Consider the following 18420-nt stretch of genomic DNA (forward strand, 5'->3'; position numbering starts at 1 on the left):
TTTCAAAACTTGTTCTCTCCTTCTCCCTCAGAACATTCGGCACTTGGATCCTGGCCTTCGCCGCACTGCCTCAATGGCCGCTGGCCAGAGTCGCGCAAAACGGCTTTTCAGCCCTCTCTTCACGGAGTCTCTGAAGGCTAGGCCTTCTCAACTGTGGGACTGAGAGAAAAAGGAAAAGATCTCTCTCCTTGTTCGACTCTGGTGACGGCGAAGATGGGCTCCGACGCCGGCCTTTGAAGCGAAGGTATCTTCCCTTTTCCTTTTTGTTTCATTTTTGTTAAGAAGGGTCGTAGAAAATAAACAAAAAATAAAAAAACAATAAAATAAATAAAAAACACAAGAACAGAGAAAAAAAAAAAAGAAGCACTCGGTTAACCTTTTTTTTAAGCTTTTGGATCTGTTTTTTTTATTAACTAGTTGTAAAAGAAGAGAAAAATACAGAAGTAGTGTCTGGCTTTTATAGCCAATCTGTTTCTATTTTTTTCCTATTATTTTTGCTGCTTGCATATTCTCCTCTATTTTGCAGGGTTGCTGGAGCAGGTGGGCAGAGGGTAGGTGCGGCGCTGGACATGACGGTGGCGTAAAAGACTGAGGGTCAGAAGACCCTAGGTACGACGCCTAGGGTTCTTTGTTTTCTGCTAGGGTTTTTTCTTGTTTTGGGTTTTGGGTTGAGGTATTGGGTAGTTAGGCTTTGTTGTAATGGGTTGTTTGGGTTGATTATTGGGTAGGTTTTTAAGTGTGTTTTATTTGTAATGGGCCCCGGGCAAAATGGGCTTGTACAACTGCCCCTCTTTGCTCGTTGTCGTGTAACAAGAACAGAGTAAAGACTAAGAAAGACCAATTTTGCCCGGTCTCGCCGAGTCTTGACTTATTCTAGTGCTCATCTTCTTCAAGTAGCTTCATTCTCGTCCACTGTGTCTTGTTGCTTTGATCCACTCCACTACACTTCAGAGAGATATGACTTGTAAGTTCAATCTTCTTCGTAGCAACTTTAGGGGGACGAAGTTTGTGGTTTTAGTCTGCTCCACTGCAACGTCAGAGAGATAAGACTTGTATCTTCAACCTGCTCCATTGTGATTTCAAGGAGATAAGGTTTGATATGATAATATCTAATTCGACCTACTGCACCTTCAGGGAGATAAGACTCGCTATGATAAAATTTAATCCGACCCTCTGCAACTTCAAAGGTATAGGATTCCTCGTTTTAATCCGCTTCACTGCAACTTCAGGGAAATAGGATTAGTGGCTTCAGTCTGCTCCACTACAACTTCAGGGAAGCAAGACTTGTATGTTCAACCAGTTCCACTGCAACTTCAGGGGGATAAGACTTATGGCTCCAATAAATTCTGATGCGACCCATTCTACTGCAACTTCAGAGAGATAAGGCCCATCATTTTGACCCACTCGACTGTAACTTTAGGGAGATATGACTCATATATCCAACTTGCCCCACTGCAACTTCAGGGGGATAAGGTTAGTGACTTCACTGATCTGTTTTCTAGGGAACATGACCTGCAGAATCCATTTTATGGACCTGCTTATGCCTAGATGATTAGAATGTCATGATCAAAATGAATCAAACGCTCCTAACTAGATACACATGAATGATGTTTGCATGAATGTAGAATGTCATGAGAATGATCCATTTTCTTAATACTAGGGTTGTCATTGCTCATTGTTCATCAAGTTTCTATCATTAATGTATTACCACCTTCTTGTTCAACTGGTATCTTTAAAAAATCCAAAGAAATAATCACAATTTAGACTATTCTTCTTCAAATGTTTCCAACCCTTAGGTTTGGTTAGTCCTAAACAATAGTCCTGATTTAGGTCATCGTATTATTTAGAAGTTTTAGGAGTAATATGCAGAACTCTTTTAATGAAAAGTGCTATTAGTCCATTAATCATTATTTCAATGAAAAAATTGCTTGAAAAAGATTATCATAATGGGTAAGATAAAATTTCGTCGAGAACAAAGCTTGGAATGAATAAGTTAATTAAGATAGGAAATTTTGTTTGAATACAAAATGAGGGTAAATTAAATAAGATGGGGTATTTCGTTAAAATAAAAAAATAGAAATAGGTGCCCCGGATATCGTAGTATGAGCTTCTCTGTACAAACTTTCTAAAGACCATCCTGAGTTTGACATGTACTTAGGAGATCTACAGTATTCTGTCGACGCCTCAAGATGTCGCCTACCATTTCCTGTTGATTTAGGTATAACAAGATCACCACATGCCCCAATTTGATCAAAATTTGAGTTGTTTTGATCACCTCATGCCCCAATCTGATCAAAATTTTAAACTGCCCATTCCTGGGTTTTCAATTCAAAACCCCTTTGGTCTCAATGTGCCCTTTGCGGGTTTTCACCTTGGCCTCTCCTCTTTTTTTTCTTTTTCCTCTCTTTTTTTGACTCAAAGCACCCTTTGTGAGTTTTTTTAGGTGAAGTACTTCTTGACTGAATCCGAATTCAAAGGATTAGGTAAGTTCTTGCCATCCATCTTGGTTAAAATCAACGCTCCTCTAGAAAAGACTTTCTTTACCACATAAGGTCCTTCCCAATTTGGCGTCCACTTTCCTCTAAAGTCTTTTTGTATAAGGAGGATTTTCTTCAGTACCAAGTCTCCTTCATGGAATTCTCTGGGACGAACCCTTTTGTTATAAGCTCGCATCATTCTCATTTGGTACATTTAACCATGGCGTATAGCTCATAACTTCTTTTCTTTAATCAAATTCAGTTGATCATATCGGGATTGAATCCACTCTGCTTCATCTAGTTTCAGTTCTGATAAAACTCAGAGGCAAAAAATCTCTACTTCAATGGGTAAAACTGCCTCCATTCCATACACCAATGAGAATGGTGTTGCCCTGGTAGAGGTTCTAATAGACGTTCGATAGGTAAAAAGGGCAAATGGTAACTTCTCGTGCCAATCCTTATAAGTCTCAGTCATCTTCTCTACAAACTTCTTGATATTTTTATTGGCCGTTTCTACCACGTCATTCATTTTTGGGTGATATGGCGATAAGTTGTGGTGTTTGATCTTGAATTGATTATAGACCTCTGCTATTGTGCTGTTGTTCAGGTTCAATGCATTGTCGGATATAATATTTTCTGGCATCCCATACCGACATATGATCTTTTTTTAGGAATCTGATGACTGTTGACTTTGTAACGTTGGCGTAAGAAGTAGCCTCTAACCACTTAGTAAAGTAGTCAATAACGACGAATATGAACTGATGCCTATTTGAAGCTTTTGACGAGATCGGCCCAATAACATCCATGCCCCACATAGAGAAAGGCCATGGAGAGGTCATGACATGGAGAGGTGAATGGGGCACGTGAATCTTGTCTCCATAAATTTGGCACTTATGGCATTTTTTGGCATATTTGATGCAATCCCCTTCCATGGTGGACCAATAATACCCGAATCTCATGATTTGCCTGGCCATTGTGAAGCCATTAGCATGTGTTCCACAAACTTCTTCATGCACCTCTTGCAAGATTTGCTTGGCCTCCACAACGTCTACACATCTTAGCAGCACCTGATCTTTTCCTCTTATATACAAGATCTCTCTATCTAAGACATAATCGTTGGCCAACCTTCTCAATGTTCTTTTTTTATTTTCAATTACTTGGCCAAGATACTCGCGATTCTTTACATATCGTAATATGTCTTGATACCAAGGATGATCATCATTTTCTTCTTCATCGTCAATATTGCAACAATGGGCTGAAACCTCATAAATACTCATCTGGATAGGCTTCACATCCTCTTGTTTATTCACCTTAATCATAGAGGCTAATGTAGCTAATGCGTCGGCCATCTGATTTTTATCCCGTGAGAGATAACAGAAGGTAATGTTGTCAAACTCCTCAATTAATTCCGGGACCAGCTTTCAAAAATTAATCAACTTGGAGTCTCTTATCTTCCATTTGCCTTTGAGTTGATAAATTACCAATGCACAATTCCCATACACTTCTAACATTTTGATTTTATGTTCAATAGCTGCACGAATTCCCATGATGCATGCTTCATACTCCATCATGTTATTTGTGCAATCAAAATCTAATTTGCTAGTGAATGGGTAATGATCACCATCGAGAGATACCAAGGCTGCCCCAATCTCATTGCCCACAGCGTTCGAGGCTCCATCAAAATTCAACTTCCAAGGACTGTCCTCTTGAAAGTCTTTTTCTGCAGTTGCAACATACATCAAATCCTCATTCGGGAAATCGAAGTTTAGTGGCTCATAATCTTCCAACGCTCTACTGGCTAAAAAGTCAGCTATTGCACTCCCTTTTACTGCCTTCTGGTTCACATAGACTATATCAAATTTAGACAGCAGAATTTGCCATCGGACCATTCTTTCATTCAGAGCAGTCGACTCTATCATGTATTTCAGAGGTCCAATTTAGAGATTAACCAGGTTGTATGGTATAACATGTATTGTCTCAATCTCCGAATTGTCCAAATCAAGGTGCAACATAGCTTCTCAATTGGCGAATATCTCATCTTGCATTCAGTGAACTTCTTACTGAGATAGTAGATTACTCTTTATTTTCATCCTGACTCATCATGTTGGCCAAGCACGCATCCCATGGAATTTTCAAATACTACCAAATACAGTATTAGTGGCTTGTCTCGGCAAGGTGGCATTAGCACTCGGGCGTTGGACAAGTAATGTTTGATTTTTTTCAAAAGTTTTCTGACACTCTTCATCCCATACACTTGGATTGTGTTTCTTAAGGAGACGAAATATGGGGTCACATTTCTAGGTTAACTGTCAAATGAACCGAGCGACATAGTTTAGTCTCCCTAAAAAACCTCAAACTTCTTTTTGAGTACGCAGCGGAGGTAGTTCTTGTACTTCTTTTACTTTTTTTAGATCAATCTCAATTCCTCTCTCACTGACCACGAACCCCATAAGTTTTCCTGATCTGGCCCCGAATGTGCATTTCGCTGGATTTAGCTTTAGTTGGAATTTTTTTAACCTTATGAACAATTTTCTAAGGACTCGCACATGTTCTTCTTCTGTTCTAGACTTTGCAATCATGTCATCGACATAGACTTCCATCTCTTTATGCATCATGTCATGGAATAAGGTTACCATAACCCTCTAATACATCGCCCCTGTATTTTACATCGCCCCTGTATTTTTTAGTCCAAACGACATCACTTTGTAGCAAAATGTCCCCCATATCGTTACGAATGTGGTCTTTTCCATGTCTTCAGAATGCATCCTAATTTGGTTGTACCCGGAGAAACCATCCATGAAAGAGAACAGTGAGTAACCGGCTGTGTTGTTCACTAAGGTATCAATATGGGGCAACAAAAAATTATCTTTGAGACTGGCTTTGTTCAGATCTTTGTAGTCCACACACATTCGCACTTTCCCATATTTCTTAGGAACAAGGACTATGTTGGTTACCCATTCTTAATACTTGACCAATTGTAAGAAACCAGCATCAAACTGCTTCTTAACTTCTTCTTTTATTTTCAACAAGATAACAGGTCTCATCCTTCGGAGTTTTTACTGAACTGGTTTACATTCTTTTTTTTATGGGGAGTCGGTGCACCACTATATCAATGTTTAACCCGGGCATGTCTTGATAGGACCATGCAAAGATATCCTTGAATTTTTGGAGCAACTCAATGAGATTTCGCTTTGTCTCTGCCTTAATGCAAGCTCCAATTTTCACTTCTTTTCCCTCCTCTAAACTCACAACTTCCACCGACTCTTTATAAGGTAAGATCTATTTTTATTGTTCTTCTACCATTCTTAATAAACCAGGAGATAAGTTATAGCCTTGATCATCTTCAAAATCCTGAGAATCTTCTATACCCAGGTCTTACTCAAAAGGGGACTTTGGGTTAGTAGCAGTGTCGCTCATATCGTTAATATTTGGGGACCTGTTATTGAGATGAACGGTGATTCAAAGAAAAAGAATCTAAGAATTATATACACAATATGCTTATGAATGGAATGGAGAGAATAAAAGAATATTTGTTCAAAATGAGATTGAATGATATATTTCATTGAAATAAGATTTTAGACATATGCCTTTTACAAAATATTCTTGTTGCTCTTATGCTCAGAGCAACAAGTGTGTTCTGAAAAATACTCTGAATCGACTTTAAAAGTTACAGGGATCTCCTCGGCAGTCCAATTATTTAGAACACTTCCCGGCTCATAAGGGCGAATGCTTGATGAATTCCCTTCTCCCAGCTCTTCATCATATATAGCATTGATGCCCAACATTTTTTCTGCCATTCCCTTTCTCGACGTCTTCTGCTCAGAATAAATGGTTCCTCCTGATACGAAAGTTCTGGATATGTGAGGGAATATCATGGGCTCCTATTTAATCTATTCTCCGTCAAAATGCGTTTTTCTCATTTCCTGTTTGTTCTCCAACTATTTCCTCTTTTGCTTTGCACCTGGCTTATATCCTAAGCCAAAGCGGTCTCGTTTATCTGTTAATCTGGGTACCTCCACCCTCCCTTGGAGGTATTTCCCAAGTCCTTTTTTCAGGTAGAGCCTTTTTTCCAGCCATCATTTGTAAGCCCATCCTCGTTGTTTTGGATATTCTGGGTGTGGGGATCTTATTCCCTTCAACAATGAAGGTTGCGTTTACAAATTCCAAATATTGAAATGAACATTCAATCGTTTCTTCCTCTGTCTCTATATAAGGTGCGTCACTAGTTACAGCTGCAATGATGTCCTCCTCTGCATTGATCGTCACCAGCTGACCCTCTATTACCAACTCTAACTTTTGGTGCAGCGATGAAGGTACTGCTCCTGCTGAATGAATCCAAAGTCTTCCTAACAAACAATTGTAAGAAGGCTTGATGTCCATTACCAGTAAATCTACCTCGTACGTGCTTGGGCCGATTAAGAGAGGTATTTCAATACTTCTCATTACTCTTCTTTCAGTACCATCGAACGCCCTCATTATGTTCTGGCACGTTTTTATATGCGAGCTGTCCACGGGCAACCTATTTAGGGTGGATAAGGGTAGGACGTTTAGGGCTGATCTATTATCAATTAATACCCTTGGTAACGTATACCCTTTGCAGCGGGTTGTAATGTGTAGAGCTTTGGCCGATCCCGTACCTCCCGGTGGTATTTCATCATCGTTAAAGAAAATGAAGTTATCGGCGCTTATGTTACCAACCAGACGGTCTAACTTGTTCACAGAGATGTCATTAGCGACGTAAGTTTCATTTAATATTTTCATTAACGCGCTGCGATGTACCTCCGAGCTTAAGAGTAACGCTAGTACCGAGATACGAGGTGGCTGTTTATGTAACTGCTCTAAGACACTGTATTTGCTATGTTTTAAGAATTTTAGAAACTCCCTAGCTTCATTCTCTGTTACTGGCTCATTGACATGTGATTCAAGTCGGACCGCATTTTCCTTCTTCTATTCGACCACCAAGGATTTTCCTTTTACAGGCTCTGTTTTTGAAATAGCTGGATCGTAACGCTTTCCACTTCGTGTGTAAAAGCCATCATCATTGCTCTCATCTGAAGCATTTATCGGGTTCCCCTCTCCTGGAATTATCACGTTACAGTCATAATTCCAATAAACCCTTTTATTATCCCTATAGGAAAAGGGTACCAGTTTTTAGATTATGACTTTCGGTGGTATCTGTATCCCTGCTTCATTGCTCCTTGGCGGTGAAATAATCACTACTGGGTGGTTGACCTTCTGGAATCTTTCTACGAGTCCCTCTTCTGAGGCGCAAACCTCTCTTTCTTCAAATCCCTTGAATTCTTCATAAAACTCTATCTCCTTATTATCCATCAAATTTTGTACCATGGTCCTGAACTCTGCACATTCCTAGATATTATGACCCTCATTAGCATGGAACTCACAGTATGTTCCTGCCTTTTTAGGCATTTCGTCTGAATCTCATGTGATTAGACCCCTATACACTATCTATTCCCAAACACATTTTATTGAGGTTCTTACCTCCATCACGTCTGCCTTAATTCTCTTACTTCCACCCTTAGCTATCGCATTTACCACTTTATCCGTGTGATCGGGCAACAGATTTCCCGCTACGTTTAGTCTGGATAGGTCATCTAACTTTACAATACCCATTTTGATGAGTCTTTCAACCACCTCCTTGAACGCAATACAATTCTCAATTGAATGCCCCGTTATCCCTGCATGATATTCGCATTGAACGTTTGTGTCACACCACTTAGGGAACGGGGGTTGCATGGGGTTTAGATAAAATGGGCTACCACATATGCATTAAATAGATTTTGATACAACTCTCCATAAGTTATCGGAATAGGTGTAAACTGGGGTCTTTCTAACCTCGAATTAGTTTCTTACCTCGGAGGACCCTGATGACTGGTAGTTACAGTCTTTGGCGAGCCAACGGTGATTAGCTTTGAATATCCTTTGTTGTATGTACTCACATTATTTATCTCGCATTCTTTCTTCTTCGAGGCCGATCTCTTAAAGTTTTTCCCCGCATCTATTTTCCCATTTCTCACCGCATTTTCAAACATTTCACCAATCATCATTATATCTGAGAAGCTCTTAGTGGCGCTTCCCAACATATGGGTGATGAACGGGGCCTCTAAAGTATTAATGAAAAGTATTGTGGTTTCTTTTTCCAAAAGAGGCGGCTGGACTTGAGTTGCCACTTCTCTCCATCTCTGAGCATACTGCCTGAAGCTTTCATTCTGTTTCTTCTCCATGTTTTATAGTGTGATCCTATCAGGAGTCATGTCTGCTACATGGCTATATTGTTTTATGAAGGCTTGAGCCAAATCTTTTCATGAGCAAATTTGGGCACGACCCAGCTGGTTATACCATTTGGCCGCAGTTCCGATCAAACTGCCCTGGAAACAGTGAATTAACAATTGATCATTGTCGATATATCCCGTCATCCTCCGACAGAACATAGTGATATGGGCTTCAGGACAGCTTGTCCCGTTATACTTCTCAAATATCTAGCATTTTAAACTTAGGCAGGAGAACTAAGTCAAGAACCAAACTCAGGTCTTTGGCATTGATCTTGCAACGGTAATCGGTATTTTCCATTGCTCTGAACTTTTCTTCTAGCCATCTACACGTATCTTCAAGTTGCTTCGGTAAATCCACTTTTGCCTTTTCTACTTCCGCTACATCATCCATATTAGGAACGACAGGGTTGGTCGGATTATCTCTCGGTTTAGAACCTGAGCCTATTTGAAAATTCATAGGTACTGCGGTACCATCTTGGTATTGAGGCCTAACAGTGACAGGTACTCTCTGCGGGCACATCTCTGGTTGTGCCTGGGTACTCATTGGAGTGAAACGTGAAGGATAAACGGGATCTTCATGATCAACTCCAGAATCAATTACTGGGCTTTTTCCTTTATCATTTGCTCCAGCCAATAATTGCGAAAGTTGGTTCATCATAACTTTCTGGGATTCTAGCATGTCTTGCTGGATTTTATCCAGTCGTTCCTGCATTTGGTCTTGCATTTCCTTTTGCAATTGTTCCAGCTTTTCTAACCTCTGATCCATTACTTTTGTTTGATGACGAGTACCGTAGTGATATTTGATTGATGGGTTTTTGTCGGTTTCCAGGGTAACTGTCATATTTTAAATTATTAGGGTCATTTTATGAAACTTGATGCACATGATGTAATGTAAATACATGATATGAATGCAAAAAGAGGCACTGATTCTGATTCAACTTCATTCGAAAACTTTATTAGAGAAGAATTTTCTTTACATAAAATAGATTACATATATGACTTTGCCCTTATACTCAAAGCCTTAACCTTTCTAAGAAGCCAAGCTAATTCTCGGCCTCAGTTCGATTCTAACTCATACTTCAGACTTAATACATAGGCCTGAACTGCTAGGGTTTGTCGGTGATCAGCCACTTCGCATATTTGAGTCACCGCCTTGTCCATAATATAGTCTTTTTCTCTAATCTAGTCTTGAAACCGATGGAGCTGCTCTTGCCACTATTCATTACCCCTCTCAAGAAGCTCTATTCGGAGTTTGCTATTTTGCAACGCGTCCTCAAGCTCTCCTACCTTTCCTCTCAATTCCTCGATTTTGCTTAAGCTTGCATTTAACTCAACCGCAGAATTACGACTACGATGTTGATGAAGTGACTTTTCTAGCTCAGTTACTCGGACTTTCAACCTCGCCTTCTCGTTTTGGCAGACTAGTAGACTCTTTTCCAAAGCCACTTCTCGAGCTCGAGTATCCTGGAGTTTCTTTTCCCATTGATCAACTTTGGTCTTTTCCTCCTGGATTTCTTGTCGCCATTGTTCTGACGTTTTACCCAAGCCGTCAGTTCTCATGGACCTACGCAACTTCTTGTAATCCGTCTTCAGGCAGTCTAAATATTCTTCTGCCTTGTTCTTTCCTTTTCTCAGCCTCTAATTTTTGAACATCAACATCTAGTTCTAATTGCATTTTTTCTTCTTCTAGTTGCTCTATTTTCTTCCCTAACTCCAAACTCCTATTTTCAAAATCTTGTTTGATGATTTCTATCTCAGAGGGCAGTACTTGTAAATGCTCCTCTAAAGATGGAGCATTTTTTGAATTCGACACGGGGATATTGTCATTGACCATTTGATCACACCACTGACTATATTCGGGGGGTCACTGACAGACCCACAGCCAAGATATTCATTCGACGAGTTTGGTTCCAGGAATTAGACATTTCTCGAACCTTTTTCTTGTAATTATCCCCCTTATAGGAAACTTCACATTGGGCTAACCTCTGCGTTGCTGGTATGAATTTCGTGATCTAAACTGTCTTGATACGAGTAGAGAAACGTATCCGAAGCTCCCCATATCCCAAGCAGAGGAACCTAGTCAAAATCTTTGCACCGGTATAAAATCTCATCAGGAATGAACCAAGGAGCTCTCCATTCGACATCTTCATCTCGAAGATTCTGAACTATCGCCACATATTTTTCTTCCGAAACGTCATCTCGCCTTGGCGTAGCCACCAATTCCTCTAGAGGGGAGTAGCTATCAGAGGATATTCGATAAGAGACTTTTTCTACTTTCCAGAAGTGACTATGAAACCATGCTAATAAGAGTTGTGCATATCCAATGAACCTTCCCTCTCCTACTCTTCGGCATGCATTCAAAGATATGAAAGTTTCAGCCAGTATTACCGGAACTGGTGTAACCCCTTTACTGAGCCAATCAAATAAATCAGAGACGGCCTCATCTATGTACCCTAAAGCTTTGGGGAAGATTACTAATCCATAGATACCTAGAGTGAAGACATCGACTCTTTTCTTCACATCAGGGTGTACCAGTACTAAATTTTGCAAGCTCTTCCATGGAACGCACTTATTGTCACCTTTATGTTGGATTCGGGCAGCAACCACTGTTCACTCATCCCTGTGATGTTAATCAATTTTTTTAACAATGTCGAGACACTAACAGCTCTAGAATAAGCCTTGTCAACTTGAATCATTGGGCACCGAAGTAAGGTTGTATACTCTTCCACGGTAAGTACAAAGTCTACTTTTCCAAAAGTGAAACAACTGTAGGCAGGATTCCAAAACTGAGCAAGGGCTCGGAATAAATACTTGTCCACTTTGACACTGAACAGATAAGACAGGTCACCGTAGTTACAATAGAACAGCTGCTTGGTCTCGTTATCCCATTGATCCCATATTTCTTTCATTTCTCAAAGATCATTTTGGATTACGCTGATACGGGTGAAATCCTACAATTCTTACGCGTGCCCCTCGGTAAGACTATCGTCTTTCTTTCGCTGTGTCATCTCAGCCTATATTCGGACAGCTGCATTATCTTCTACTTCATCAAAAAACCCCCTTTCCATGATAAGCTTTCTATTTAGATACTGAACGTGAATCGACACCTCTTTTAGAATGAAAATGCCATGCAATCACAAACAAAGCAAATCAGTATTAGACACTGTACAGGCCAATTTTGGGCCACCCCCAAAACCCAATAACAAAACCCAATAAACCAAATAAATAAAGTCCAAAGTACAAAACTAAAAGACTAGCCCAACAGGCCCAAATCAACCTAGCCCACTAAACATTTTCCAAAAAAAAGAGGAAACCCTAGCAGCTCCCCAAGCCTCTAGCCGCCGCACGCTAGGCCAACCATGGGCCACCTTGCGCACCACCACCACACCCCGCGCATGCCCTTCTCCTCCATCGTCTGACACCACCCACACCTGACACACCTGTAATAGAGACAAAAACAACAGCATGCGAGGGATGGGGGAAAGAATAAACAGAAGAAGACAGGAAATGAATGGAGAAACATGCAAAACAAAAGCAAAACAAGCAGAGAGCAATGAAAATCACATGTAATCGGTTATAAAATCCGAAAGAGAATCAACGTAACGGGGGGTTGGCTTCTTTTTTTCGTTTTTGATATTCATTCAAATATATTCAAAGGGGGTCTTTTTTCTGTTTTTTCTTTTTCTTATTTTCGGCAGTTTAAAAACAAAGAAGCAGAGAATACAGATTAGTTTTCAGGAGCAACAATAGATCAGTATTGAATATTATCAAAACACCAAGATCAAAGGATTAAAAGCTTAAAAAACCCTAAGGTGATTTCTTTTTTTTTCTTTCTATTTTAAATTTGGTTTTAAGTTTTTTAACCTATACATATATTAAAACATAAAAGAAAATACAAAAAAAATAAAAAAATATAAATTTTTACCTTTTCCGGCCACCGCGTGCGGTGGCCGACGCCGGCGCCGGCGAGCCTCCAGTGGCCGTCCGGTGACCGACCTCCTGACCGGATTCCCCTTCCCCCCTCCCTTCTCTCTCCCTTCTCTCTTCCCTCTCTCTTCTTTTTTTTTCTTTCCCTCTCCCCAAATCATTTTTTTGGTTAGTTTAGGCCTTATATAGCCCTCCAAAACGACGTCGTTTTGGGGGCTACACTTAAGCCCCAAAACGACGTCGTTCTGACCATGCCCGACCCATCCGACCCGACCCGCCAGGAGGATCCGCGTGTTTTGTTTGAATGGGTTATTTATGTGCGCGGTCCTTCCGCTTTTTCAGGGTTTTGTAATTAAGTCATTTTTCTTGTTTCCAATTTGGCCCCATAATTTCTCGCGCTTTTCGATTTAGTCCCCGCTAATGTGCTGCGTTTTAATGGAAAGGAATAATTGTTGTTTCGGTCCCCCTATGTTTTGTGCGCGCTCAAATAAGCCCTTTTCTCTTTATTTCCTTTCACATTTGCCCCAAAACTTTGTTATTAGTTTAATTTTAGTCCTTTTTTATTTGTTTTTGTTTCTTTATTAAATATTACATTTTTTGTATTTCAATATTATTATTATTATTATTATTATTGTACATTAGTGTATATCTTCATGTATGTATATATATGTAGTAATGTTTTTATTACTTTATTTTAATATTTTTTATTATAATAGCTTTTGTATTTCAATATTATTATTTTTATTATTATCATTAACATTACTATATATTCTTATTAGATGTATATATACATATATTACTGTTTTTAATGACTTTATTTTAATATCATTTTATTATATTTACTTTTTTGTATTGTATTACATGGTTATTATTATTATATTTATTAGTGTATGCCTCTTACCTCTGTATATATTTTTAGTACGTATTAATAGTCAATTTTTTTTATATATTATATGGATAGTTTATATGTAATATCATGTATATATTTTAATATTATCAGTTATATATCTTTATACTATATGATTTCTAATACTATTATTTATATATATATGTATAAGTATGTGTGTAGTGTACGAAATAGTTTTCTTATTATTATTATCATTTCTAAGGTATGTACGTATTGTATATGTTCTATATATGTTCTATATATTTTTAATATTACTAGTTATATATAGTTCTTATACATTTCCATGTACATATTTTTATACCATCTTATGTATATATTCATTGTTTCTATTTCGTGTTTAATTCTAGTATTGCGCTAAATGTCGTATAGATCTTTATCATTTTAATATTATTGTCACATTGGTTATTTGTTTCAATATATGCCTAGCCCTATCATTTATTTATTTTTATTTCATATCAATTTACTTTGCATTATTTCGAAAATCATATACTTGTTTTGCTAATTAATTTCAATAATCAAGGAAATGTACCGATTTAACATTAAGTCATCGAGTTCATCGCTATGTTGGGTGAACGTCAATTGACTCGTGTTAAAACGGCATACCCTTCTCAAAAACCGGAATAAACTAAAATTTCTCGTTTTTTTCGGATCATAACTAAACTTTACATTGAATTCGCATTTTTGAAAATTAAGACAACATGTGTTTATGAGATACCAATTTTTGGGCGTCGCGAGGGTGCTAATACCTTCCTCGCGCGTAACCGACTCCCGAACCCTAATTTTCCTCTGGCTTTTAACGTAGACCTAAATCCAGCCTTCCTTTTGTTTAAAAAAAAATGAATCTAATAGGTGTCCGATCACACCTAGGAAAAGGATCGGTGGCGACTCCCTCTTTATTTTAAAATCAAACTTCAGTTTCCAAACTTTTTCACTAGATTGCCACATTTAGCGACCCGAAACCAATTTTTACGTCACTACAGACACAGAACATGATTCAAAGTAAATGATAATAAATAAAGCGTCTATTCGGGTAAGTACTCGAACCAGGTGGGTTCCTATGGCTCGCTACATGTGGTTCGGTTCTAAAGTAAAGGTACTCGAACCAGCAGATTCTTCGATCCTCACCCATTATAGGCTAATATGGGCCGAGTTTAGTTCAGGGGAATACATTTTCCTATGGCAATGTTGAGATGAAAATCTCATAAAGACATAGGTACGGATGTATCCCGGAAGCGATTCACTGTCCCATGCGGAGGTGAAAACCTCACGAAGGTGTAGTTTCTCACTCCCACTTAAAAGGGTGTGACCAACAGTCATGCAATGCAATGTGTAGAAATATATATCTAAACGTAGTAATTATGAACAAAATGATAAATACCAAAATAAATACGAATGAAATGCAACATGAGGATCGTGTCAAGTTTCCAATCTTCGAAAAAAAAGACAAAAAGTAATCAACACATGGCTTGACTCTCTTTTTTTTGTCCCTAGTGGAGTCGCCAAGCTGTTGACACCATTTTTTTGATAAAACGGGGTTGACTTAGGTTTTGAAAAATAAAAATAGGAGTCACCACCAATCTTTTTTGATGAGGTGTGATCGGGCCACCTTGAAAAATGGTTATTTTAATAAAAAATTTGGTTTTATCAAAACAACGTTTTTGGTCTACAATATTCAGAAAAACGGGTTCGGGAGTCAGTTACGTATGAGGAAGGATTAGCACCCTCGTAACGCCCAAAATTGGTACCTAGTTGATTAATTAATGTCTTAGTGTCGAAGATTGAAAACTTTAAAGAGATTTAAAATACGATCTTTTATCAAAATTTTGAAAAATTTAGGGAGAGAAGCACATTTTCACGTTAATCGAGAAAAAGAATAATGTCCCATAAGTTAAGACACAATATCTAAAATTCCTGATACGATAATGAATGCCGAAAAAATTTATTTATTTGGAAGAGTTCGATTATCTCGGGTAAAAAGGATCATGTCCCGTAAGTTAGAATACAATCTTTTGTTAATTCCCGAAATAGTAAAGACTTGTTTGAAAAGATTCGTATATTTAGATTTATCGAGAAAATCGAAACCCCGTAAGTTAGGGTACGACTTTCTTGAGTTTCTAAATACAGAATGCTTTATTTTAAAAATTTTCTTTTTTTTTTAATTTGAGTAAGAATTAATGAAGTATATAAAGATAATATTCATGTAATTTTTATTGTGTTGAAGGAGAAATTGTTCAAAACAAGAAAGTGTCGTACACGATTAATAACGACAATACAACACATTCAAAATAATTATGACATAATATACATCATCATAAAATACGCATATAACATTAATACTAATAAATCTTAGTGTCAATATACATGGATAATAATAATGCAAGTAATAATGTAACAATAACAATAATGTAATAACAATAAACATAATACTAATAAATCTAAATTTTGAAAATATTTGAAAATAACAAATAAGTAAATGATAGAATAAGATTGCAATGATAATGGTTAAAATAAATAAACGAACCAAATAAAAAAAATGAAAAAAAAATAAAGTTAATGTAATTTTGACCAAAAAATTGAAAATAAATAAATAAATAAATAACATTAAATGGAATATTAAATAAAATTGTTTTGTTTTCTTTAAAAAAAATAAACAGGCCAAGGACCGAATTGAAAATGGACTGAAATTCGGGGTCAGAATCGCAAATAAGTAAAGAAGGTGGCTCGGGGCTAAAATAAAACGCGCTTAAGGGATGAGGGACCGAGTGGGCAATATTCTTAGCCCTCAAATGCAGTATTTCAGCTCGGACCAAAATGAAACAATCAGAAAATTATACGGCCAAAATATAAAAACAACGAATACCAGGTTGCACTACAGCACAAAAGCGGAGGGGCCTTGCACGCAAATAGCCCCTTTCACCGTAAAAACACGCGGATCCTGAGGGACAACGGGTCGAGTCACGGGTCAGGGCCAAAACGACGTCGTTTTGGCGTCTGACCCCTAATGTCAAAACGGCGCCGTTCTGGTATCATTATTTAACCTATTTTTTTCCTGAAAATGTCATTTTTACAATAAAATTTTTAAAACTTTCAAAACTTTTTCTCTCCTTCTCCCTCAAAACATTCGACCCTTAGATCCTGGCCTCCGCCGTGTCGCCTCCATGGCCGGTGGCCAGAGTCGAGCGAAACGGCTTTTCAGCCCTTTCTTCACGGCGTCCCTAAAGGCTAGGCCTTCTCAACCGTGGGACTGAGAGAAAAAGGAAAAGATCTCTCTCCTTGTTCGACTCTGGTGACGGCGAAGATAGGCTCCGACGCCGGCCTTTGAAGCGAAGGTATCTTCCCTTTTCCCTTTTGTTTTGTTTTTGTTAAGAAGGGTCGTAGAAAATAAACAAAAAATAAAAAAAACAATAAAATAAATAAAAAACACAAGAACAGAGAAAAAAAAGAAAAGAAGCACTGGGTTAACCTTTTTTTTTAAGCTTTTGGATCTGCTTTTTTTTTTATTAACTAGTTGTAAAAGAAGAGAAAAATACAGAAGTAGTGTCTGGCTTTTATAGCCAATCTGTTTCTATTTTTTTCCTATTATTTTTGCTGCTTGCGTGTTCTCCTCTATTTTGCAGGGTTGCTGGAGCAGGTGGGCAAAGGGTAGGTGCGGCGCTGGACATGACGGTGGCGTAAAAGACTGAGGGTCAGAAGACCCTAGGTATGGCGCCTAGGGTTCTTTGTTTTCTGCTGGGGTTTTTTCTTGTTTTGGGTTTTGGGCTGAGGTATTGGGTAGTTGGGCTTTGTTGTAATGGGTTGTTTGGGTTGGTTATTGGGTAGGTTTTTAAGTGTGTTTTATTTGTAATGGGCACCGGGCAAAATGAGCTTGTACATTAATAATTTAATATTTCCAACTAAAAATCGAAGTGATCTCAACTTAATCAAAATGACTAGACTTTAAGTACTAAACTTGAGTGAGAAAACCCAAAATGACCTTAAAAAATATAACAATTTAAACCCTAAAATAATATAACCTAACTAAAATAACCCTAAACTTTAAAACTCAAATAAGTTACAACTCCTATTCGGGATTCATGGCTGCTACTCCCAACTATATTATCTTCAAGATTCGAACATATATTCTCCCATTGGGAGTGGAATGTGCTTTACCATTGCACCCAACCACTTGTTGATTTCAAACTCAAATTTTAGTATCCACATTAATTTTAATTAAGCTATAAACCTTAGTACATTTAGATTTTGCATCATATTTTTATTTTATTATATTAATTTTAAATTTTTATACTTTAATTTTTTTTGATAAATTATACATTGTTTTTGGTACAGAAAATTAAAATCTAGCTCTCCCATGCTCGCGGGCATCAACATGCAGCAAAGGTAGAAGGCTAGTCGGCGAACTATGCAAGCGGACGAGGCCATCCATACCTTCATGAGACAAAGCGATGTGGTAAGCACATCGGTAGCCTTCCCGAAGAATGCGGCGAACCTCCACCTTCCATCCCTTTTGTATAAATGCTAAACAATCTCCAACATATAGTACTCAACATATGTTCACTTTCGTAAATTTTCGCAAGACCAAGACAGCAGTTGCACTACCCATAACGCATCCAACTCGTTAATCAGTCGTGCTACCCTTAAGTCCTTGGCCAACCGCAAACTCTCCCGAACATCTCATAACTTTTTTTTTTGTTCAACGACCACCCCCACAACATTGCCTATAAGCTATCACGTATGTTGCATGAGCTTTTATGTGTTTAAATTTAAATTAATTTTCAAATAACGTATTTTTAATTGTTGTATTACCCATTGATAATGATAA

Source organism: Gossypium hirsutum, chromosome D03 (assembly GCF_007990345.1).
Source record: "Gossypium hirsutum isolate 1008001.06 chromosome D03, Gossypium_hirsutum_v2.1, whole genome shotgun sequence".
In the NCBI taxonomy this organism is placed as follows: domain Eukaryota; kingdom Viridiplantae; phylum Streptophyta; class Magnoliopsida; order Malvales; family Malvaceae; genus Gossypium; species Gossypium hirsutum.